A 23,589-nucleotide genomic window follows, 5' to 3' on the forward strand; every position below is an offset into this window, starting at 1 on the left:
AAGTCCCCTCCGGAAGGGCGCCGGGAAGGGTCTCCAGATGAGATCTCGCGGAAATGGAAGCTTGCGGCGGCGGAAAAGTATTTTCGAGGCTCCCCTAATTTTTTCTGATTTTTAGGGAATATATAGGCGCAAGATCTAGGTTAGGGGGCGCCAGGGAGGCCACAAGCCTGCCCACCGCCGCCTCCCCCTAGTGGTGGAGTGGGGGCTTGTGGGCTCCCTGTAGCCCTCCTAGCTTGGCCCACAGGCCCCCTGATCTTCTTCCGTTCGGGAAAAAATCATTTCGGGGATTTTATTCCGTTTGGACTCCGTTCCAAAATCAGATCTGAAAAGAGCCAAAAACACAGAAAAAACAGGAACTGGCACTTGGCACTGAATTAATAAGTTAGTTCCAAAAAAGATATAAAAGGTACATAAAACATCCAAAGATGACAAGATAACAACATGAAACCATCAAAAATTATAGATACGTTTGAGACGTATCAAGGGGCTTCAATACCGTGGCTCTGGAGGCTTTACTATCATGTCTCGTGTCTGTAGAGGCTTCACTCCCATGGCTGTGGAGGCTTTCATCCAGTGCGTGTAGGTGCTTCCCTCCCGTGGCAATAGAGCCTTCAATCCCGTGGTTGTACGGTATCAATACCATGCATCTGTAGGCTTCCAATCCATGCCTCTATGGGCTTTACTCCCGTGGAAATACAGTCGATCTTCCTGTGCTTGTAGGGCCTCTAATACCGTGGCGGCTCTGGAGGCTTTACTCTCATGTCTCCTGCCTGTATAGGCTTCACTCCCGTTGTTGTGGAGGCTTTCATCCCGTGCATGTAGGTGCTTCCCTCCCGTGGCTATAGAGCCTTCAATCACGTGGATGTACGGTCTCAATACCGTGCCTCAGTAGGCTTCCAATCCGTGCCTCTATGGGCTATACTCCCGTGGCTATACAGGCTATCCTCCGGCGCGTGTAGGACCTCCAATATCGTGGCTCTGGAGGCTTTACTCTCGTGTCTCCTGCCTGTAGAGGCTTCACTCCCGTGCCTGTAGAGGCCTCACACCCGTGGCTGTGGAGCCTTTCATCCCGTGCTTGTAGGTGCTTCTTCCGTGTCTATAGAGCCTTCAATCCCATGGTTGTACGGTCTCAATACGGTGGCTCTGGAGGCTTCCAGCCAGTGCCTCTAACGGCTTCACTCCCGTGGCTATAGAGGTTGTCCTCCCGTGCATGTAGGGTCTTCAATATCATGTTCTGGAAGCTTCACTCTCCTCTGTCGTGCCTGTAGGGGCTCCAATACCGTGGCTCTGGAGGCTTTCATCCCGTGCCTGTAGGTGATTACCTCCAGTGTCTATACATCCTTCAATCCCGTGGCTGTACGTTCTCAATACCGTGGCTCTGAAGGCTTCGATCTCGTGCCTCTGATGGCTGCACTCCCGTGGCTATAGACGATGTCCCCCCGTGCCCGTAGGGGCATCAATACCGTTGGTCTGGAGGCTTTATTCTCGTGTCTCGTGTCTGTAGAGGCTTCACTCCCATGGCAGTGGAGGCTTTCATCCCGTGCATATAGTTCCTTCCCTCCCATGGCAATAGAGCCTTCAATCCCGTCGCTGTACGGTCTCAATACCGTGCATCTGTAGGCTTCCAATTCGTGCCTCTATTGGCTTTACTCCCGTGGATATACAGTATATCCTCCCGTGCTTGTAGGGCCTCCAATACCGTGGCGGATCTGGAGGCTTTACTCTCGTGTCTCGTGCCTGTAGAGGCTTCACTCCCATGGGTGTGGAGGCTTTCATCCCGTGCATGTAGGTGCTTCCCTCCCGTGGCTATAGAGCCTTCAATCCCGTGGTTGTACAGTCTCAATATCGTGCCTTTGTAAGCTTCCATTCCGTGCCTCTATGGGCTTTACTCCCGTGGCTATACAGGCTATCCTCCCGTACGTGTAGGGCCTCCAATATCGTGGCTCTGGAGGCTTTACTCTCGTGTCTCCTGCCTGTAGAGGATTCACTCCCGTGGTTGTGGAGGCTTTCCTTCCGTGTCTGTGCTTCTCTCCCGTGGCTATAGAGCCTTCAATCCCGTGGATGTACGATCTCAATGGCGTGCCTCTTTAGGCTTCCAGTACGTGCCTCTATACAGGTTGTCCTCCTGTGTAGGACCTCCAATACCGTGGCTCTGGAGGCTTTACTCTCGTGTCTCGTGCCTTTGAACGTTGTGAACGCTTTAATGTCGTGCCTACAGGGGCTTCACTGTCATGTGCCTATAAAGGATTAACACCTATGGCTGTAGAGGCTGTATTGTCATGCCTGACACCCATGGCAGTAGAGTGAGGCATCCACACAACCGCACAGACTGCACTGTCATGCCTATATAGGCTTCACTGTGTAAACCACGGGTGTGTTGGTTCTGCAGCATGCAATCTCCTAGACGTATAGTTTATGAGTGGACAGAGACATGTGTATGAATTTTCTAGACACATGGTCCATCAGTCTCTGGAGGCATGTGTGTGAATCTTACAGAGGAAGATTCTTGCAGAGAGTAGTAGGATCAAACCATCAACACAACCAAGTGTGTGAATTTTCTAGCCTAACGATTCACGAGTCTTCGTATACATATACAGATGGACATGGACTTCGTACACATGCTTTCAGTTACACGTTTACAAGTTTACATTGGGGAAAACAGCTAAAGTCATACTTTCACCGTGCCGTTTCACAAGTATTACTCTTCATCCTTATGTAAAACATTTAGAATCTCTTGACCCATCGCATGAGGTTTCACTTCATTTACTTCACTGAGAAGTAGCATGTGTAAAGTTTCCACCTTCCAGATTTCCAGATCATCCTACGGAAATTCACCAAGAATAATTAAATAATATGCATCTTGGCACTAGTACATAAGTAAAAGAATTTCTAGTTTTTTTATATTGTCCTAGCACTGTGAGGGAAAACTTACATCAAAATGATCTATGTCTTCGACGAATTTAATGCCATTGTACACCAATTCAAGCTTCAGAACAACATATGCTGATTCACCCTTGTCAACCATTGGCATCTCTTCCACAAAATGTACTTGCCAATTACCCTTCTGCTTGATTCCCATATCTCTGTGATGTACCACGTCGAGAACTGCTTTAAACCTAGGTACCTGCAAGAAGAGTTTTTTTTGGGGGTGAGTTGTAAAAAACAACAAGTGGAAATTTTTGAATTGGATATTTTTGTATTTAGGATACTTACAACTTTCAATGTGTGGTTGTGGTAGAGACCAGAGTCTTTATCCCTTTTACTCTTTCTTGCATCAAAAACGTCAAGCAGCTTAGTTGCTTCATCATCGGTCAACCTCCGAAAGTCTAGATTTTTTCTCATCCTCTATTTCTTTGCGAGGTACTTCATTAGGATCTATGACGTGGACTTTATTCGTGTATTAGTCAAGCATATATACGGAGTAATGGCTATGCTTCTCCATTATTAATAATATTTGTGAACCATAGAAGTTTATTTAGTTATTTAACACTATATGAATGAATTTGATGAAACAACATATTTTGATTGCGTATTGGAGAGAAGGCTTTTACCATATTTGTTGTTAAGAGCTTCTTCTGCTGTTGTTTGTTCAGGTACAGGGGAATCAATTGTTCCTTCTCTTTATCGAATTCCCCTTTAAACTTAGCAACGCCTAGATAGTGATTATTTATTTTTAGTAGATGCTGCACCAAAAAGAAATAAACTGTTATCGTCAGGAAACTTGCAAATTTACAAGGATGTGCATGCTTTTTTAAAATTTACCTCTAAAAAACACGGGCCTAATATCATTCTGTCTTCATCACTATCTTGTGAAGGTTGTCTGCTTTCCCAGATATATGCTATTTCGTTGAGCACCCTCTTTTCAAGGCGAGGTCTAAGGATTCCTAGTGTTGGTCCAAATGTTGCCTTCAGTTTCGCTCCAGTTAAAATTGATTCTGATTGTCCATGCCTCCGCTTATATAGATTTTTGCTATGAGAAGAAAAATAATAATTATTGATCTGGGGTGGACTATGAAAAGTATCTTGAGGTATTTTTCTGCATGCATGAGTAAATAGGTCACTTTTTGAATTCATTTTGCCATCTGTCGCTCATGATTAGTTGCACGAGCTTGACTGCGTCGTCCGTGTGCTCAAAGCGTGGTGCTTCATACTTTGCATACGTCACGCTGCTTCGTTCTTTGCCCTTCTTTTTGCTCCTTGTCTCTGTCAAAGCAGCTAAAAATTAATGGTCATTGTTTCTATGCTAGAAAATATATGCCAAACTGTCTGGTCATAGCTTGTCAGTGTGCGCTGCTCAAGAAAAGTCATCTCACTTTCCTTGCTAGAAAAAAGATTTGAATTCATTAGCTTGAATTCTTGAATTCTTGTAGGCAGCTGGTCCCACTTTATTTGATTATTTTTACCGAATATCACTGTGAATAGGAACTCTGGTTTCCATTCGTCATCCACCTTACTATGTTGCAGTCATGATATCCGAATACTTACTACTTTCTTGGGTGCTGAAAATAATTAAAAAAATTCTACTATTAATTTACATGGAGTTCGTCATCGTCCTTCGCTAGTGATTGGTCGTTCTAGTATTTTGCAAATTGGACCATGAATTGTCCGCATTGCGTACCCCTTTGTTTTGGTGTGGAAACTCTTTTAGGCATGGCTGCCAATTGTCCCCAATTTGGTTCGCCATAGGCTTTTAGTGTTGCTTCCCCATAATGCCTCCTCAGCAGTACATACATCCTTTCAACATGTGATTTCATTTTTCTCTTGTTGTTAAGGAAAGTAATCATACCGTGTTACCAATAGAGATATAACAAGTCTTAAGACCCACATACCAGTTCTTTATGGCTTCTATGCTGATCTCTCCATGTCATGTTACTACACAGCTTGTAATTTAGCGAGTCCAGAATATCAAGTCTATTCTCATACTTGTTAATGACATACAACGTGTGGTGTGAAGCAGTGTTATGAGGTATGATGATCTGCATTGAGTGACACAGAGAGAGTCAAATGTCATGTGAAATTGCAGGCTTAAGGGGAACAATAACTTATGTCAAGTGATATTACCAGCTTCTTATCTAGAAGGTTTTTTCCTTTCACGGTTGCTTTAAACTGTTGTAGTGAATCATCCTCGTTGAACTCTTTTAGTCCTCCATCTTTATATTTGAGCTGCAAGAAAAAATAAGTGTTCGTTTAGCCAAACATTTTTGTAGCGATTATGCGATTGAAGTGCCTTCATGGAAGATGGTTCTACGCACATTAGCGAATTCTGCTGTGAGTATAGCTTTATCGCTTGTATTGTACTATTTCTGTTCTGTCCATTCTTCGAATAATGCATCGCAGATGGTGGCCTCCATTTTCCCCTTTCCTCCTTTCTTGAGCTGGTCCAACATCATTACTCCAGTAATACAATCTTCATGACTTGCGCTTTTATACAAAGGTGCTCTGCAACAACAAAAAGGTTTGCACAAAAATATAGAGTCACTGCTTACATATCTTCGCTTGTTTTTCTTTTTCAGGGCAGAGAGGCTACTTACTTTCCGCATTCCTCCTGGCCTTCGTTGCTCATTAGATAGTCATGAAGAGCTTTGGCTTTGTCCATGTGAATGAAGTGTTGATACTCAAATGTTGGAATACTAGTTACGCCATAGAGCTTGGTTGACCGTTTCAACGGCCTCTTGATAGATATTATGTTTCCCGGCGTGATCTCAGATGACTGATGTGTTGACGTATCTGGGGAATCCGACTACAACCTTGCCACGCGCTCATTCACTTCCTTGTTAAATTATTCTCATCTTCCATGATTAGCGTTGTTTTGAAATGTTGAAAATCCATTTGTCCTTTAACTACAAGTTCGTTGTAGGGGTCTACTTGAGCAGGTGTGAGCCTCTCAAGAAAGAGTGCCACTTCTTCTTCAGGGACTAACGTTTTTGGACGTAAGAACTCCAAAGACTCGCCTGTGCATGATGTGTTGCTTACTGCTGGATTTTTCTCCAGTTTTCTCTTGACACCTTTGCTTGCTTCTTTAGGAACAGAAATCGCAGCATCGCGTTTGTGCTGTTCAATTATCCTCTGTTCACATATCTTTCTATTCTCCTTGGTTGGGCCGGGAGGTCGATCTGATTTTATTGGAGGATCCTTGCGCTCATGCTCCCACTGCAAACAAACTCCTTGTTGCTCACGTTGTTGTGTGTGAGTTTCATTGTTGTATTGCTCAAGAGTTTTCTCTTGACTGCAAGTATTGTTGTCGTTGCGTTCATCTTCACTGTTCAACACTTCAATAACTTGTGTACCTCGAGTGCATATATCAATTTCATCGGGAGATTGACGAATTTCTTGTTCAGTCAAGCCGCATTGAACTTGTTTCATTTCTCCGTCTTCAGTTACAACTTTATGTTTTAGCATATCTATCCGACAAAAACAAACACACAAGAATTGTGAGGCTTTGCTTGTAAAAACTACATCTCGGAAGAAAATTAGTTTTTTTAAATATGAACCTCTCGTACGGTTTAGCAATATTAAGTTTGTATTGCCAATGTGTTCGCTCAATAAATGATACAGAATTCTCTTCCTCAACTCACGGACTTGTTCTTTTGTCAGTGAGATGGTTGTTCCTTCTTCGGAGTAGTGCTTGACGTTCATGTACATGTAGAACGCACAGTCCAGTCTGCGAGTTGGGACAATTATTCGTTAATATTGTTGTCCCCTTGGTATCAAAATACTTTCTATGTTTTTCATGTAAAATTGTCTCAACGAGCTATTTTTAGGACCAGAGGAAAAAATGGTAATCCCTCCGTCCCAAAATAAGTGTCTCGAAAGTGGCTCAACTTTGTACTAAAGTTAGTGCAAAGTTGAGTCACTTATTATGGGACGGAGGGAGTAGATTACAGATAAAGAACAAGGATGTTAGTAGTGTTTACGTGTCTGGTCCCTGAAGTGGCACATGCACGTTGAACTCCTTGAAATGGTCAATCTTACTTGGAGAAAGTTGAATCTTTGAGCCTATTTCTTTCGAGATCTTCTTGAAATTTCTTGCTACAACATTGAAGAATTGTCTTGCCTCGTTGTAATCCAAGCAGCTCAAAGCGCTGTTTTTTCATGTTGACTATACGTAGTGACCGATAGTCTTCTCGGTTGCGAATCCCCCTATGGCGGTTGGCAGAAGAAACTGCAAAAAAGGAAAATAATGAAACATAAACATTTGTAACATAAATTTAAACATTTGTAGTCGTTCTTAGATATGGTAGTTTGTTCAGTTTACCATGTCATAATCTTGCAGATCTTCTCCTTCATTGATATCAAAAAAAACCTCCTAAGCTGCTCATGCATAACTCTTTCTTTTATTTTATCGTCGTTGTAGTCTCTAAAGTTCAAGGGATCTTTGCCATTGGCTTGGTGTATTGAATGCTGATTGTTTTGTAATGCGTATATATAAAGAATTTGTCAATACACATGTACACAGGCTGATATTCATTTACTTAAAACATGAAATTGTGTCGTGGTTTTTACTTACAGTGTTGCATAGTGTTAGGATCTTCCTCTGTGAGCCCTTGAATTCATTTTGTAGCATCAGTAACAAAGGCTGAATGATTGTACTGTTCATCAGACCACCAACTTGGAAGCTTATGGCAGCGTTTCCGATGTTGGTAGTCACATCAGCCGTTATTATGAAATCACCATTTCTGCAATACACACACACACACACATATGTATAAATATACATAGAGAGATACAGATGAAGGGTATATTAGTTAAGAGGTAAAAAACATTGAAATAATTTATTCTGTGGAAGTAACATCGGTTTACTTTTCTTCATCCGTCCATTCCCTTCCACATAGAGCATTGTATATTTTTTTTTGATGATTTCTTTCGTGGGCTCAGTGTCTCTGTTGCCTAAAGAGGACAGGATTTCAGGTTTAATTGGCATCATAGTAGTTGGTACTTTGTTTCATGCTCTTGGAGGTGTTGTACCTTGTCTTTTTTCGTCACTTTCCTCTCTTGGTGTGTCATGAGGTGCCTCAACTTGTGCATGTTTCAGCTCTGTAAGCTCTGAAGATTTGTCATGTGCACTTTTTGTTCCATCCTGGTTTTTGTCCAGAACACTCTGAAGATTTGCTTCATTTTGTCCATGTATGGTCTCTTCTTCTTCCACTTTCTGTGATATCAACGGCACGTGAAGTTAAATCAAAATAAAACTGCAATATTTAATTTTATATAATCAGCTTGTGGAATACCATATCTTCGGATGTTGTCGCCGGTGTCGTGTCCTGTCGTCCTGTTGTTTGGTTGGTTTTGTTGACCTCTTCAGTAATTTTGAGAAGAGCTGTGCCTTGTAATCTTGCTTCTTCCTCCTTGTCTATTGAACTTCCTGGTTCTGTTTTTTCCAAGTCTCGTTGTTGGTCTCCGGTGACAGGACTGCCTTGATGTTCTATGAAGATCGTTCCTTTTTCCTGTTTTTATGAACCAAAAATGTAAATAGCAATGGAACTTCATTTGGAATGTGCAATCTCTTATACTTGTTGTCAAACTTTACCTCTTTACTCATTGGTGCATGTGGGATCTCTCCTAGTTTGTGCGTGCCAAGTGCATCTTGCTCTTCGTTTATAACACTTTCTTCCTAATAAAACAACATCGCAAGCATCACAAATAAAATTGCAATATTAATTTTTATACAATCAGCTTGTGGAATACCACCTCTTTGGATGTTTTCGCCGATGCCGTGTCATGTGGTCTTGTTGTTTGTTGCTCTTCTTTACCATGCGGTTGTTCAAAGAAAGAGTTAATTTTGAATAGTACTGATCGATAGTTCTTTCTTGATGAGTGAATGTTTTGTAGTAATATGTTTGTTAACATCTTATGATTGCTTGCCTACGTCTACGACGTCGGTACTATCCTTTGTTTCAAGTTGTTCAAACTAAAAACATATTATTAGGGACTGTAATTCTTCTTTCTCCACCAATTATTATTTTTAAAAGAAAATATTAGGAACTATAATTCTTGGTTGGTGTCGTGGTTTTGTCACGGCAGATGTCCTCGTGAAAGGACTTAGAGATGGAGCCATCGCACCTTGGTGGCGACTCAAAGGGGGTGAGCGAAAGCGAGACTCAGATTTACCCAGGTTCGGCCCCTCGTGAGGAGGTAAAAGCCTACGTCCTCCTTTGCGTGGATTAATGGTGATTTCGATTACAAGGAAGGCGTAACTCGCGTGACCTAGCTCCCGGTTCTCTCTAACTCGCTTGACCTTTCCCTGGGACTCGCCTTTATATACAGGTCGAGGCCCTAGGGTTTACAAAGTCCAACCATCCTACTCTTGGTAGCTTTCCCTATCTCTAAGTCGCCGTGTTCCTCACGATCAGGAGCTTCCTTGAGGTTCCATCATCCGCACGGTCTTTCTGAACCGCCCTACAGCTCCTGGGCCATTGAAGGCATAATTAAAGGTGAGTTGCCCCTTTGGTGACCCAGCCCATTAAGGGCGGGTTACCCACGGGTAATATCCCCAACATTAGGCCCCAGATTGTCGTGAATTCATTCGTGCCAATAACTCCCATAATCTTGGGGCGACTCTCCTCATTTCCAACCTTCGGCGAATGTTAAGTCACCATCCGTTGTACTTATCCTGAGTCGCCATATAGTATTAAATGGCGACACCTCATCCCCTTGGTTCCAGGGCCCTCAACATTGTAACCATCAACAGATCTTTTTCCCATAATTGGTTATCCCGAAAATCTAGGTGCCATCATCGCGGTCTCTGACTTGTCGCCTCAATCTCCGCCTCGACAACCTCGTTTTCCATTCCTGCCCTTTAAATAACAAGAGAAATGGGGGGAAAGTGACCCCGTCACCAACCTCCATCTTGTCTTCGTCTTCCCTGCGCACCTTGGCTCCGAGCGCCAACACTCCGATGCCATATCCAAGCACCAGCGCCCCGCCGTCGTCTCCGGCTCCGGGGGCTCTCTCCACCGACCGTGACTTTCCGGGCGCCCAGGAACACGAAGCTCCGAGCATTCATCCCCGGCGACGATCTCCTGTTTGTAGGTACACATCTTCCCCCACTTAGGGTTAGTCCAAGAACGCCATGACCATAGCCTCTCGCGAGCTAGCTTCTTAATGCAATGAACAACATGAACTGCTTTAGATCCGTCCCCTGCTCCAGTGATTGACTTTAGGTAGTAACAGGCTTCGGGTACTTAATCATGTCCTCCTGCAAGTTTAACCCACATACTGCTGACCAACACCCTAGTTGTGTTACGTGCATAGTTCATCACCATTACTTTAGGCAATATCTTTATGTTTTAATCCGTCCGTAGATCCACAGTTTACTGCCCATCTGTAAAAGCATGTTTGTTCACCTCTTGAGAGTATTTCTAAGGATAATAACACTTCTGAGAGTCGTCGTTTAGCTTCAGTCTTCATAGCGACTTAGTTTCATTACTATAGCCATGATGCCTTCTCTTCCAGTCCGAAGGGCGAGTTAGAACACCCTTGAAGATACACTCGTAGATCGCCCGAATAATGGGCTATGATGCACGTCAACCGTTTGGCGGGTTAGCAAACCTTTTGGGAACACCGTAGGCTCGTACCGGCGGGTTAGAATATACCCTAGTCTTTTACTGAGTCGTCTTGTAATCCGTTTTTTGTAGTCATGGCCATTACAAGGTGTGATTGGTTGCCAACCAAAGTCGACGATGCCATGCTTGAGAAATTCGTTAAGGCGGGTCTCCTCGACAGTAAGGAAACCATTGGTTGAAGAACCGCCCCGGGCGAGTTGACCCCCAACCCCGCTCCAGGAGAAGTAGTGATCTTCACCGATTACCTTGAGTGTGGATTTAAGCTGGCTGGATCAAAGTTTTCCCGGGACGTCCTGCATTTCCTCAACCTTGTTAGAGCATATATCTCCATATGTGGTTTTGGTAATTGATGACAATTCCTATGGACTAATGGTTGCCTTAAGTTATATTTATAGGATTTGTCCATAGGCACTTCTTGAAGTCCATCTGTTGGGTTCAAGGAGTTTATATGATGACCAAGATGGTATTCAAGGTATTATCCAAAGAATGGTCATAGAGACACTAGGTTGATCAAGATCTTAGACAAAGAGTAAATCAAGATGATCAACACACAAAGCGTATAAGATGTACCGAGAGGGATCAAGTGAGCCCATGGTATGGTAAGCATTGTACATTACGTGTTTGTGTACTAACCCATGGTCTTTGTGAGAGTCCTATGTGGGGGTTAGGTGTGCTTCCATGGGCTTGCGTCAAAAGGAAGATCTCATAAAACCCATGAAGGATGACGTCAAGTGGAGATCGTCATCAAGATTGTGGTGTGCAAGTTCAGTGGATCATCATGAATATATCATTGAAACTATTGTTAATGATCATGTGTTGATAAGGACAAGCTCATGTGCTAACAAGGACAAGATCAAGATAAGCATTCCTGAGCACTACATGCTTGATTCTTGTGGATGTTCACATGGTGGACAAGTGAAGATGAATACATAAGCTAGGCTTTCCACAATGTGTATAGGAGAGCTACTTTAAGACTTCATCATGTCTTGCTTTCAACTTGAGCCAAGAAGGAACAACAACATTAAGCTCAAGTGAAAGGGCTAACTCAAAGGTATCAGTTCCTTTGACATTAGTTGTGCGGAGTGATGATCAGCGAATAAAAGTATACACTCAAGTATGGATCATCAGTACCCCTTTTATGATTCTTGAGTCTTTAGGGATCCCACACTATTAAGAGGGGATCACAGGTTTTGCGATGAACTTGCTCAAACTACATCTCCACTATTCTGCTCAGACCACATCTCCACTGCTCTGCTGTTATCTGAAAACAGAACCAGTGCCTCGGACATCCGGCTTCCTCCGGACGTCCGAGGGCCGGACGACCGACTGCTTCGGAAATCCGGAATCCTATACCAGAGAAATCAGAGCCATATAACTCGGACTTCCGGCTCCCTCCGGACGTCCGAGGCCCGGATATACGACCAGCTTCGGAATTCCGAAATTGCTTATGCAAGAATCGAATCAGCAATTTTTCTGCTACGAGCTGCGAGTTGGTCCAGTCCGCCTTAAAAAAGAAAAAATGGAAAAAAGAGAAAACTCTATTCTGAACGAAATGCAAGCAAAGAATTTGACTTTCTCAGTCTGATTTAGAAGCTATGCACCAGACAAACTTGAGCCATATAACTCGGACTTCCGGCTCCCTCCGGACGTCCGAGGGCCGGTCAAGGGTCGGACGACCGACAGGCTTCGGAAATCCGGAGCCCTGCACCAGAAGAACTTGAGCCCTATAACTCGGATTTCCGGCTCCCTCCGGACATCCGACGGCCGGTCGACCGACCAGCTTCGGAAATCCGGAGCCCTGCATCAGAAGAACATGAGCTCTATAACTCGGATTTCCGGCTCCCTCCGGACGTCCGAGGGCCGGACGTCCGTCCCCTTTCGGAAATCCGGAACCTCCCACCAGAAGCGGTTGAGTCGAATAACTCGGATTTTCGGCCTTCTCCGGACATCCGGTCGCTGTTCAATTCACAGTGTTTCCAGTCATAGCTACAACCATCGGACGACCGACCCTTGTCGGACGTCCTACCCCTTGCGAACGCTCGGACTTCCAAGAACTGCCGGACGTCCGGACCCTGTGTCACTTAAAGTGTCCCCAACGGTTGTTTTTCTCTCCCCACTATAAATACCCCACTCCCACTTCGTGAGAGTGGGCCCAACACAGCCTTATCCTCATAAGAACACACTTCTACCTCACACACATTTTCTCACACCAAATCTTAGATCCCAAGAGCATTTGTGAGCCCCTTTGAGAGTTGTTCCAATCAAAAGATAGATCGTCTCCCTCTCCTCCTCTCAACCCAAGCTATTTGAGATTTGAGCAAGTTTTGAGCATTCCCCGTGATCTTGTTACTCTTGGAGGTTGGAGACTCCTAGGCGGTAGGAGTTCTTCGGAGAGGAATCAATCCGTGTGATTACCCCCACCCCCCCCCCACCCCGGAAAAGTTTGTGAGGGTTTGGAAGCCACCTCAAAGGCTTACCACTAGTGGTTGAGAAACGCCTTCGTGGTGTTATCTCAAAGGGAGAATAGGGTGAGCCTTCATGGCGTTGGTGTGCCTTCGTGGTAACATCCACCTCTCTAATGGTGACTAGCTTCCCTCCAAGGAAGTGAACATCGGGATACATCTTCGTCTCAGTGACCTTGGTTATCCTTAACCCTAACTCCTTACTTGTGGTTTACTTGTGTTACTTGAGCATACATACATTGCATACAGTTTGTGCTCATTATATTGTGTTGGCTATTTCTTGTACATGATTAATCATTCAAGCATACCCTCTATATCCACACGTTCATACTTGCAGCCTTTGATATATCATGTGATATAGTGTGATCTAGTATCTTGTGTTGTTCACCTACTTGTCGTGTGATATAGCTCAAGTAAGTTTGTGTAACTTACTTGTGCTTGTTAGTAACTGTATTGTGTCCATCTTGGTAGGTCGTGTTGTTGATACACGTTGCAGTGCCTAGTGCATTTAGGATTTGTGCTTCACAAGTACCCTCTTAGTTTATTTCCGCATTAGTTTCAAGCCAAATCCGAAGAAGTTTTTAAATAGCCTATTCACCCCCCCCTCTAGGCGTCATCGAGGTCTTTTCAATTGGTATCAGAGCTAGGTCTCTCTTTAATTAGGTTTCACGACCTAGAGAGTATCGATGTCGACTATTGGATTAGTGCACAATGGCATCTTTGACTTTGATGGCACAAATTATACCCTATGGAGAATTCGTATGCTTGATCACTTTCGGGCCATGGGCCCAAATACTTTACGAATTGTTCTTATAGGGATTTCCGACAAGAAGGATGATGCATCTTCATATACTAATGAGATGTATCTTGATTGTGAGGCTTTTCTTGCCATTCATCGAACCATAAGTCCTGAAGTGTTTAAGTCTATCTCGACTTGCAAGTCAACTCATGAAGTTTGGACTAAACTTGAAGATATATATGGTGGGTCCAATCTTGATGAAGACGGTATTATGATGAAGGAGTTGGTGCATGAGCTCTTCACTCTTTTTGATCTTAAAGAGTCCACCACTACTTCCATATCCGATTGCTTGCACACCTCAGCATCTTCAGTCTCACAAGGTAATGACATGGTGAGTGAAGAAATATATGTTGATGAAAATGTCATAGCCTCTATGGACACGAGCATATCTAGCACCACACATAGTGTAAATTATTGTGCTGATAGGTCATGAATTTCACCTAAAGATCCCTCGACAAATGTCTGTGGTGATATGCCTGCTTCCTCGTGTCCTCTTGATCAAAATATCTTGTTTCTCCCTAGTTGCTCTATGACTAATCATTTAGGGGAAATCAAGAAATATGAAGTACCTTTGACTAAAGAAGAATCTAATTCACCAAAAGAATCATCATCAACTCCTCCAGTTCACATGTGCCTCATGGCAAGAGGTAATAATGAGGTATCATCTTCCCTATGCAATAACGATGATATTTGCGATGAGGATGAGGATGATGATGATTTGACCGAAAATATCTATGTGATCAGTAAAATTCTTCATAAAGCTAAAAATAACGCTCTTCAAAGATTCCAAGATGTTCTTGCTTACTTTGAAAATTGTAATGATTCACTTAATCATGAACAAGCTAAAAGTGAACAACTTGAACATGAACTTGAGAAGAGTCATCAAGCATGTAGAGACTTAAGATCTTCAAAAGGAGAGATTGAAGTTGCTCATGATAAACTTAAAAAGGATTTTAAGGTCCTTCTCCTTGAATGCAATAATGTCAAGGGAGAGCTCATCAAAACCTCTAAGATCTATGAGGAGCTTCAATCTACTCATGAGAAGTCTCTATTTGCTACTTACTCCTCTCATATTGTTGATGATACTTGTACATCTAACTCTACCTCATTTAAAGTATCAACATTGAAGGAGAGTATTGAGCTACGTGCTCAACTTGATTTACTAACTAGCAATTATGGGAAGTTGGAAGAAAACCATGTAATGCTCACAAGCTCCCATGCCGATCTTCTAACATCCTATAATGTGCAAAAGTTAGCTCATGAGGCTATCGTCACCAAGGTAACATCAAATAAGCCTCATGTGGACAATGGCACTACTTCTAGTCAAAGTACTATATTTCCATGTGTTAGTCCTCGTAATTTGTCTACTCATAATGTTGCTACCTCGTGTGATGAATTACTTTCCTTGCCTTGTTGCTCTAACAATGAAACTTACACTTCCTCTAGTATTTGCATTAAAACTAACCATGCAGAGGAAATCGAAGAGCTCAAGGCCCAAGTCACTTGTTTGAAGAAAGACTTGGAACAGTGTCATGAAGGGATGTCCACACTCAACAACGTCCTGTGTGAGTATGTTGGGGAACGTCGCATGGGAAACAAAAAATTTCCTACACGCACGAAGACCTATCATGGTGATGTCCATCTACGAGAGGGGATGAGTGATCTACGTACCCTTGTAGACCGTACAGCAGAAGCATTAGAGAACGCGGTTGATGTAGTGGAACGTCCTCACGTCCCTCGATCCTCCCCGCGAACAATCGCGCGATCAGTCCCACGATCTAGTACCGAACGGACGGCACCTCCGCGTTCACCACACGTACAGCTCGACGATGATCTCGGCCTTCTTGATCCAACAAGAGAGACGGAGAGGTAGAAGAGTTCTCCGGCAGCGTGACGGCGCTCCGGAGGTTGGTGATGATCTCGTCTCAGCAGGGCTCCGCCCGAGCTCCGCAGAAACGCGATCTAGAGGAAAAACCGTGGAGGTATGTGGTCGGGCTGCCGTGGAAAAGTCGTCTCAAATCAGCCCTAAAACCTCCATATATATAGGTGGGAGAGGGGGGCCTTGCCTTGGGGCTCAAGGAGCCCCAAGGGGGTCGGCCGAGCCAAGGGGGGAAGGTCTCCCCCACAAACCGAGTTGGACTTGGTTTGGTGGGTGGGAGTCCTTCCTTCCCTTCCCACCTCCCTTTTTTTTCTTTCTCTTTGATTTTTCTTCCAATGCGCATAGGGCCCCTTTTGGGCTGTCCCACCAGCCCACTAAGGCCTGGTGCGCCGCCCTCAAGGCCTATGGGCTTCCCCGGGGTGGGTTGCCCCCCCCCCCCCCCCCGGTGAACTCCCGGAACCCATTCGTCATTCCCGGTACATTCCCGGTAACTGCGAAAACCTTCCGGTAATCAAATGAGGTCATCCTATATATCAATCTTCGTTTCCGGACCATTCCGGAAACCCTCGTGACGTCCGTGATCTCATCCGGGACTCCGAACAACATTCGGTAACCAACCATATAACTCAAATACGCATAAAACAACGTCGAACCTTAAGTGTGCAGACCCTGCGGGTTCGAGAACTATGTAGACATGACCCGAGAGACTTCTCGGTCAATATCCAATAGCGGGACCTGGATGCCCATATTGGATCCTACATATTCTACGAAGATCTTATCGTTTGAACCTCAGTGCCAAGGATTCATATAATCCTGTATGTCATTCCCTTTGTCCTTTGGTATGTTACTTGACCGAGATTCGATGGTGAGTATCCGCATACCTATTTCAATCTCGTTTACCGGCAAGTCTCTTTACTCGTTCCGTAATACAAGATCCCGCAACTTACACTAAGTCACATTGCTTGCACGGCTTGTGTGTGATGTTGCATTACCGAGTGGGCCTCGAGATACCTCTCCGTCACACGGTGTGACAAATCCCAGTCTTGATCCATACTAACTCAACTAACACCTTCGGAGATACCTTTAGAGCATCTTTATAGTCACCCAGTTACGTTGCGACGTTTGATACACACAAAGTATTCCTCCGGTGTCAGTGAGTTATATGATCTCATGGTCATAGGAACAAATACTTGACACGCAGAAAACAGTAGCAACAAAATGACACGATCAACATGCTACGTCTATTAGTTTGGGTCTAGTCCATCACGTGATTCTCCTAATGACGTGATTCAGTTATCAAGCAACAACACCTTGTTCATAATCAGAAGACACTGACTACCTTTGATCAACTGGCTAGCCAACTAGAGGCTTGCTAGGGACAGTGTTTTGTCTATGTATCCACACATGTAAATGAGTCTTCATTCAATACAATTATAGCATGGATAATAAACTATTATCTTGATACAGGAAATATAATAATAACTATATTTATTATTGCCTCTAGGCCATAATTCCAACAGTCTCCCACTTGCACTAGACTCAATAATCTAGCCCTCACATCATCATGCGAATTACATTGTAATAAATCTAACACCCATACAGTTCTGGTGTTGATCATGCTTTGGCCGTGGAAGAGGTTTAGTCAGCGGGTCTGCTACATTCAGATCCGTGTGCACTTTGCATATATTTACGTCCTCCCCTTCGATGTAGTCGCGGATGAGGTTGAAGCGTCGTTTGATGTGTCTGGAATTCTTGTGAAACCGTGGTTCCTTTGCTAAGGCAATGGCACCCGTGTTGTCACAGAACAAGGTTATTGGATTCAGTGCGCTTGGCACCACTCCAAGATCCCTCATGAACTGCTTCATCTAGACACCCTCCTTAGCCGCCTCCAAGGCAGCCATGTACTCCGCTTCACATGTAGAATCTGCTACGACGCTTTGCTTGGAACTGCACCAGCTTACCGCACCCCCATTAAGAATAAATACGTATCCGGTTTGCGACTTAGAGTCGTCCGGATCTGTGTCAAAGCTTGCATCGACGTAACCTTTTACGGCGAGCTCTTCGTCACCTCCATACACGAGAAACATCTCCTTAGTCCTTTTCAGGTACTTTAGGATATTCTTGACCGATGTCCAGTGATCCACTCCTGGATTACTCTGGAACCTACCTGCCATACTTATGGCCAGGCTAATGTCCGGTCTAGTGCACAGCATTGCATACATGATAGAGCCTATGGCTGAAGCATAGGGGACGGAGCGCATATGCTCTCTATCCTCATCAGTTGCTGGGCACTGAGTCTTACTCAATCTCGTACCTTGTAAAACTGGCAAGAACACCTTCTTTGACTGTTCCATTTTGAACCTCTTCAAAACTTTATCAAGGTATGTGCTTTGTGAAAGTCCTATCAGGCGTTTTGATCTATCCCTATAGATCTTAATGCCTAGAATGTAAGCAGCTTCTCCTAGGTCCTTCATAGAGAAACTTTTATTCAAGTAATCCTTTATGCTCTCCAAAAACTCTACGTTGTTTCCAATCAGCAATATGTCATCCACATATAATATTAGAAACGCCACAGAGCTCCCACTCACTTTCTTGTAAATACAAGATTCTCCAACCACTTGTATAAACCCAAATGCTTTGATCACCTCATCAAAGCGTTTGTTCCAACTCCGAGATGCTTGCACCAGTCCATAAATGGATCGCTGGAGCTTGCATACCTTGTTAGCATTCGACAAAACCTTCGGGTTGCATCATATGCAATTCTTCCTTAAGGAAACCGTTAAGGAACGCCGTTTTGACATCCATCTGCCAGATTTCATAATCGAAAAATGCAGCTATTGCTAACATGATTCTGACGGACTTAAGCATCGCTACGGGTGAGAATGTCTCATCGTAGTCAACTCCTTGAACTTGTGAAAAACCCTTTGCCACAAGTCGAGCTTTATAAACGGTCACATTGTCGTCAGCGTCCGTCTTCCTCTTAAAGATCCATTTGTTCTGCATAGCCTTGCGGCCCTCAGGCAGTACCTCCAAAGTCCACACTTTGTTCTTATACATGGATCCTATCTCGGACTTCATGGCTTCTAGCCATTTGTTAGAATCTGGGCCCACCATTGCTTCTTCATAATTTGCAGGTTCATTGTTGTCCAACAACACGATTGATAAGACGGGATTACCGTACCACTCTGGAGCAGCACGTGGTCTCGTCGACCTGCGTGGTTCGACAGAAACTTGAACCGGAGTTTCATGATCATCATCATTAACTTCCTCCTCAATCGGCATCGCAACGACAGAGGTTTCCCCTTGCCCTGCGCCACCATCCAGAGGGATGAGATGTTCGACAACCTCGTCAAGTTCTATCTTCCTCCCACTCAATTCTCTCGAGAGAAACTCCTTCTTGAGAAAAGCTCTGTTTTAGCAACAAACACTTTGCCCTCGGATTTGAGATAGAAGGTGTACCCAACTGTCTCTTCTGGGTAACCTATGAAGACGCACTTTTCCGCTTTGGGTTCCAGCTTTTCAGGCTGAAGCTTTTTCACATAAGCATCACATCCCCAAACTTTAACAAACGACAACTTTGGCCTTTTGCCATACCACAGTTCGTATGGTGTCGTCTCAACGGATTTTGATGGTGCCCTATTTAAAGTGAATGCAGCTGTTTCTAATGCATAACCCCAAAACGATAACGGCAAATCGGTAAGAGACATCATAGATCGCACCATCTCTAATAAAGTACGATTACGACGTTCGGACACACCATTACGCTGTGGTGTTCCAGGCGGTGTCAACTGTGAAACAATTCCACATTGTCTTAAGTGAGCACCAAACTCGAAACTCAGATATTCACCCCCAAGATCAGACTGTAGGAACTTGATCTTCTTGTTACGATGATTTTCAACTTCACTCTGAAATTGCTTGAACTTTTCAAATGTTTCAGACTTGTGCTTCATCAAGTAGACATAACCATATCTACTCAAATCGTCAGTGAACGTGAGAAAATAACGATATCCGCCGCGTGCCTCCACGCTCATCGGACCACACACATCGGTATGTATGATTTCCAACAAGTCACTTGCACTCTCCATTGTTCCGGAGAACGGAGTCTTAGTCATCTTGCCCATGAGGCATGGTTCGCACGTGTCAAGTGAATCAAAGTCAAGTGACTCCAAAAGTCCATCAGCATGGAGTTTCTTCATGCGCTTTACACCAATATGACCTAAGCGGCAGTGCCACAAAAATATGGCGCTATCATTGTTAACTCTAACTCTTTTGGTCTCAATGTTATGTATGTGTGTATCGCTATCAAGATTCAATATGAACAATCCTCTCACATTGGGTGCATGACCATAAAAGATGTTACTCATAGAAATAGAACAACCATTATTCTCTGACTTAAAAGAGTAACCGTCTCGCAGTAAACAATATCCAGATATAATGTTCATGCTCAACGCAGGCACTAAATAACAATGATTTAAGTTCATAACTAATCCTGATGGTAACTGAAGTGAAACTGTGCCGACGGCGATTGCATCAACCTTGGAACCATTTCCTACGCGCATCGTCACTTCATCTTTCGCCAGCCTTCGTCTATTCCGCAGTTCATGTTTCGAGTTGCAAATATGAGCAACAGAACCAGTATCGAATACCCAGGCACTACTACGAGAGCCGGTCAAGTACACATCAATAACATGTATATCAAATATACCTGATTTTTCTTTGGCCGCCTTCTTATCTGCCAGATACTTGGGGCAATTGCGCTTCCAGTGACCCATACCCTTGCAATAGTAACACTCCGTTTCAGGCTTAGGTCCAGCTTTGGGTTTCTTCGTCGGATTGGCAACAGGCTTGCTGCTCTTCTTTGAATTACCCTTCTTGCCTTTGCCGTTTCTCTTGAAACTAGTGGTCTTATTCACCATCAACACTTGATGCTCTTTACAGAGTTCAGACTCTGCGACTTTCAGCATCACAAACAACTCACCGGGAGACTTGTTCATCCCTTGCATGTTGTAGTTCAACACAAAGCCTTTATAGCTTGGCGGCAGTGATTGAAGGATTCTGTCAGTGATAGCCTCTTGCGGGAGTTCAATCCCCAGCTCAGCTAGACGGTTTGAGTACCCAGACATTTTGAGCACATGTTCACTGACAGACGAGTTTTCCTCCATCTTGCAAGCATAGAATTTATCGGAGGTCTCATACCTCTCGATCCGGGCGTTCTTCTGAAAGATAAACTTCAACTCATGGAACATCTCAAATGCTCCATGACGCTCAAAGCGACGTTGAAGTCCCGGTTCTAAGCCATACAAGACTGCACATTGAACTACTGAGTAGTCCTCCTTACGTGCTAACCAAGCGTTCTTAACATCCTGATCTGCCGTAGCGGGTGGTTCATCTCCTAGCGCAGCATTAAGGACATAATCCTTCTTCCCAGCTTGTAAGATTAGCTTAAGATTACGAGCCCAGTCTACAAAGTTGCTTCCATCATCTTTCAACTTAGCTTTCTCTACGAACGTATTAAAATTCAGGGTGACTGTCGCGTCAGCCATGATCTACAACACAAATATATTCAAAGTGGACTTAGACTATGTTCAAGATAATTAGAGTTTAACTTAATCAAATTATTCGCTAAACTCCCACTCAAAAAGTACATCTCTCTAGTCATTTGAGTGGTTCATGATCCACTTACACTAGCTCAAGTCCGATCATCACGTGAGTTGAGTATAGTTTCAGTGGTAAGCATCCCTATGCTAATCATATCATCTATATGATTCATGATCGACCTTTCGGTCTCATGTGTTCCGAGGCCATGTCTGCACATGCTAGGCTCGTCAAGCTTAACCCGAGTGTTCCGCGTGCGCAACTGTTTTGCACCCGTTGTATGTGAACGTTGAGTCTATCACACCCGATCATCACGTGGTGTCTCGAAACGACGAACTGTAGCAACGGTGCACAGTCGGGGAGAACACAATTTCGTCTTGAAATTTTAGTGAGAGATCACCTCATAATGCTACCGTCGTTCTAAGCAAAATAAGGTGCATAAAAGGATTAACATCACATGCAATTCATGAGTGACATGATATGGCCATCATCACGTGCTTCTTGATCTCCATCACCAAAGCACCGGCACGATCTTCTTGTCACCGGCGCCACACCATGATCTCCATCAACGTGTCGCCATCGGGGTTGTCGTGCTACTCATGCTATTACTACTAAAGCTACATCCTAGCAAAATAGTAAACGCATCTGCAAGCACAAACGTTAGTATAAAGACAACCCTATGGCTCCTGCCGGTTGCCGTACCATCGACGTGCAAGTCGATATTATCTATTACAACATGATCATCTCATACATCCAATATATCACATCACATCATTGGCCATATCACATCACAAGCATACCCTGCAAAAACAAGTTAGACGTCCTCTAATTTTGTTGTTGCATGTTTTACGTGGTGACCATGGGTATCTAGTAGGATCGCATCTTACTTACGCAAACACCACAACGGAGATATATGAGTTTCTATTTAACCTCATCCAAGGACCTCCTCGGTCAAATCCGATTCAACTAAAGTTGGAGAAACCGACACTTGCCAGTCATCTTTGAGCAACGGGATTACTCGTAGCGATGAAACCAGTCTCTCGTAAGCGTACGAGTAATGTCGGTCCAAGCCGCTTCAATCCAACAATACCGCGGAATCAAGAAAAGACTAAGGAGGGCAGCAAAACGCACATCACCGCCCACAAAAACTTTTGTGTTCTACTCGAGAAGACATCTACGCATGAACCTAGCTCTGATACCACTGTTGGGGAACGTCGCATGGGAAACAAAAAATTTCCTATGCGCACGAAGACCTATCATGGTGATGTCCATCTACGAGAGGGGATGAGTGATCTACGTACCCTTGTAGACCGTACAGCAGAAGCGTTAGAGAACGCGGTTGATGTAGTGGAACGTCCTCACGTCCCTCGATCCGCCCCGCGAACAATCCCACGATCAATCCCACGATCTAGTACCGAACGGACGGCACCTCCGCGTTCAGCACACGTACAGCTCGACGATGATCTCGGCCTTCTTGATCCAGCAAGAGAGACGGAGAGGTAGAAGAGTTCTCCGGCAGCGTGACGGCGCTCCGGAGGTTGGTGATGATCTCGTCTCAGCAGGGCTCCGACCGAGCTCCGCAGAAACGCGATCTAGAGGAAAAAACCATGGAGGTATGTGGTCGGGCTGCCGTGGAAAAGTCGCCTCAAATCAGCCCTAAAACCTCCGTATATATAGGTGGGAGAGGGGGGGCCTTGCCTTGGGGCTCAAGGAGCCCCAAGGGGGTCGGCCGAGCCAAGGGGGGTCTTTGATTTTTCTTCCTCTTTGATTTTTCTTCCAATGCGCATAGGGCCCCTTTTGGGCTGTCCCACCAGCCCACTAAGGGCTGGTGCGCCACCCTCAAGGCCTATGGGCTTCCCCGGGGTGGGTTGCCCCCCCCCCCCCGGTGAACTCCCGGAACCCATTCGTCATTCCCGGCAACTCCGAAAACCTTCCGGTAATCAAATGAGGTCATCATGTATATCAATCTTCGTTTCCGGACCATTCCGGAAACCCTCGTGACGTCCGTGATCTCATCCGGGACTCCGAACAACATTCGGTAACCAACCATATAACTCAAATACGCATAAAACAACGTCGAACCTTAAGTGTGCAGACCCTGCGGGTTTGAGAACTATGTAGACATGACCCGAGAGACTTCTCGGTCAATATCCAATAGCGGGACCTGGATGCCTATATTGGATCCTACATATTCTACGAAGATCTTATCGTTTGAACCTCAGTGCCAAGGATTCATATAATACCGTATGTCATTCCCTTTGTCCTTCGGTATGTTACTTGCCCGAGATTCGA

Source organism: Hordeum vulgare, chromosome 2H (assembly GCF_904849725.1).
Source record: "Hordeum vulgare subsp. vulgare chromosome 2H, MorexV3_pseudomolecules_assembly, whole genome shotgun sequence".
Classification (NCBI taxonomy): domain Eukaryota; kingdom Viridiplantae; phylum Streptophyta; class Magnoliopsida; order Poales; family Poaceae; genus Hordeum; species Hordeum vulgare.